Source organism: Triticum aestivum, chromosome 7D (assembly GCF_018294505.1).
Source record: "Triticum aestivum cultivar Chinese Spring chromosome 7D, IWGSC CS RefSeq v2.1, whole genome shotgun sequence".
Taxonomy (NCBI): Eukaryota; Viridiplantae; Streptophyta; class Magnoliopsida; order Poales; family Poaceae; genus Triticum; species Triticum aestivum.
In genome coordinates, this window is record NC_057814.1 from 451,226,518 (window position 1) to 451,229,909 (window position 3,392).

General features: G+C 41.5%; 1 long non-coding RNA gene across 1 annotated transcript; it reads right to left on the bottom strand.

Moving 5' to 3' along the window:
* Nucleotides 1-1,416: 1,416 nt before the first annotated feature.
* LOC123164129 (uncharacterized) lies at nucleotides 1,417-2,108 on the bottom strand. Its single transcript, XR_006482175.1, has 3 exons — nucleotides 1,995-2,108; nucleotides 1,826-1,889; nucleotides 1,417-1,580 (listed from the first exon to the last, which is right to left on the bottom strand). It is a non-coding gene; the product is annotated as an uncharacterized lncRNA (long non-coding RNA).
* Between the last annotated feature and the right edge of the window lie 1,284 nt (nucleotides 2,109-3,392).

Below are 3,392 nucleotides of genomic sequence, written 5' to 3' on the forward strand. Positions count from 1 at the left end.
GGGCGGAGCTAGCCCGGGCCAAGGAGCATGCCCGGTTTAGTAATGCGGCTGCCGAAAAGGCATCGACTGAATTGAAGGTCGAACAAGCCGCGTGGCGCCAGGACAAGGAGGCAATGTCCACCATGGCGCGCGAGTTAGAGAATGCGGCTGGCCGCTGTAAACTTCTTGAGAAGGAAAATGAAGCCAAAACGGCTGAACTTGACAAGGCCTTACAAGAGGCGAGGGAAGCGCGGTCTGAATCAAGAGCAGCCCGTGAGGAGATCCGGCAAGCTGGGGAAATTGTGGCTGGCAAGCCCTTTTTGCTACAGGCTAAGTACGGCGACCCGAACTATGCTCAGCTTAACCAAGTATGGAGTTCTCCGGACAATTTTTTAGACTTGCCGAAGAGTTCTTCCGATGCGACACAGTTTTATCAGGCGCAAGAGGGGTATGCAATGGAGAAGCTCTTCTGGTCGCAATTAGTCGCGTCGAAGCGCCCTCTGTTGCTGAATGAACAGATGTTCCAATGGGCCGAGCCGCGTGGGATATCCGGCGTTGCCATGAAGAACGTCTTAGTCCATTTGTGGCCGACTGAACCTATTCCGAGTAGTTACTTCGGCCTGGTGTAGCGGCTCGCTGACGCAGTGCTGCGTATCGACGCTGTGAGGCGGTCGGCATGCATTGAAGGTGCACGGATGGCCTTCGCCCGAGTCAAGATATTCTGGGGGAAGATGAAGGCCATCGAAGTTGCGATGAAGAGTCCACCCAAATGCAAGGACCGTCCGGAACCGGAGCATCATTTTGGAGACGTCCTAGAGGCCGCCCGCTTGATAGAGGGTCAATGCTCGAAAGACATACTATTCGAGTGATGTGTACAAGGGTTGTAACAGACAACTTTATAGTTAACTAGTAAGATGCCCGTGCTATGCTACGGAATGACAAAATATCGGGTGGAACATTATTTACTCAGTGTCATGAGTCTAGTAAACAATAAAAGATGTACCAAAACATTGATCAAAATGATGATGCCATATTGTTGACAGGTACATCGACTAAAATGAAACATAAGGTTTCCAACATAAACCCCCTCAATTTTCACCTTGCAGAAGACTTTGGTTCTCCCTACCCAATTTTCTCATGGCTCTCCCATATTAAGGGGACAAAGAGCATATGACAAATAGAAAATCTGTCCACATAGCAGTTTGTTCATACAGTGCAAATATCTGACAGAGGCAACAACTGAGCTCCAAGACAGTTTTTTCTTAAGCCTAACAGCAGAACTATTGATTTCATTGATAGGAGCGAGTAATGTACAAACACATGTAAAGCAAATGAGAAAACACAGAACTGAGAGGGGCCACTAAGCTAGATTACTATCACAAAATGATGTGTGGTGTGTCAGCCTCCTTCCAACATTGGCTTCGTCAACCACAAGGCATGTAAGCATAGCAGCCGACGAATCCAAATTGTGAAAAATGCGGCAATTGCGCTCACGCCAAATCTCCCAAATCACCGGCACGGCCTGCGTTCTCCGGGTACATACTATCATGTACAACCTTAAAAGAACTATTGCAACAGAACTGTTGTTTTCCTTGGAACAACTGTAGAAAATAAAACAATATATATTGTTACCTTTAACCAAGGATTCAACAATGTTGATTTCGCAGTATATTAGGCAAACAAGACTTAAATGTGAAGACAAATGGCAGGAATTAATAAAGTAAATGATGATTCCTTTTTTGGGGGGTAGTAAAAGATGATTCTGAAACATATGTTGGATGTGGGGAACCATGCTTATGACATCTAGAGAGAAAGTATAGATATGGATACATAGATAAAGTTGTACCTCTCAAGATCATGGTCAAAAAACAGAGTCATCTCCACTTGTGTCGTACAGTGGAAGCCCAAGTCTATCAGACCATGATATCATGTGTGTCAAGCATACCTTAGGCATGTGTGTCGAGCATACCTTAGGCATGACTCATATTGTTAGTTCCAATTACTTAGTTACATACCTTAGGCATCTATCAGGCCACGGAATCATGTGTGTCAAGCATAGTATACCCTTCTTTTAGTTGTTTTCCCAAAACATCTCTGCTAACAATGTTGGCCTTCGAGCTCTGGCTCCATCCATCTTCTCACCTAAAAGGACATCAGGTAATCAGTACTGCATATATATGATGGTCTGTAGTATATTTAGACAAAGGAAAAAAACAAGGACCCTATAGAGGATATGTACTCTGTACTATATTTAGGCAAAGGAAAAAACAATGGACAACACTTAGTACATTTTGTACAGAGCAAAGAAAAAAATGTAAAGTAAAAGATGTTTTTGAATCATATGTATATAGAAGGGGTGAGTGCACATGTATGTACATAAAAAATATTAGTACTGTGGACTACTTGTAACTTTCTTACATCAACCAGGCTTCTGCAAAGAAAAAAACATGTTGATAACAGACATAGAGGAAACAAATATTCAGGTTGTGGCCTGAAAATTGGATGTGGAGCTACCAAGCAAAGGAAATGCACTGATGACAAAGCAACCTGCTGTCAGTGTTGTCCGAATTTTTTGAACAAAGGGAGTAACAAAGACAAATGATATGCACATGTATGGTAGCCAAAAAGTACAAATCAGAACATAGTAGTATACAGAAGTGATCAAGTATGAAAATTTCACAGCATTTTCTAAGAACCTATCACAATAAATTCCAAGCATGTATAATAATAAGCTTCACAACTTGCAATCTACAGCAAGAAAAGAAAATACGTTCACAGCAACATGCACAAAACTGTGAAGTATGAAACATGTTGCACTTCTTATAAATCTCTAGCACAACCACCAATCTTTAAATAAGTGCACATACTCTATATTCAACCTAACACAACCAGTATGCCCTGACCTTGTGGTTCTTCAGTCTCACACCAAAATCCAAGGGTTTTTCCTGACGACTTTTAATTTATGTTAGTATCTTTTGGACCTGCCATGTGGATCAAATCAGTGATTTGGTGAGAAATAAATCTATTTCTAGTTGGAGCTGCCACTGAGTATTGATGTGCATATTTGATTATTTGGTACCAATGCATATTTGGTCAACTTAAGCAACTCCTTGAAAATTTCAACTGTAAGCAATATCGCAATGCATATATAATGTGGTACCACAAAAGTATAAGATCTAGTGACAAGAATGTGACTATATGCAGTCCAGTAATCTACGCCAATAGATGAATAAAAGATCAGACTACTATTATATTCGCTAATTATCAGTGTAGCAATCATATTAGCATAGAAGAGGCTAGCATAGCAAATCTAACCACAGTAAACTATTCCTCTAATTACATCAGTGATTTCTGTCAAAGCACATATCTGCAATTCCACAAGTAGGAAGATTCACCCATACCAGAAGGCGAAG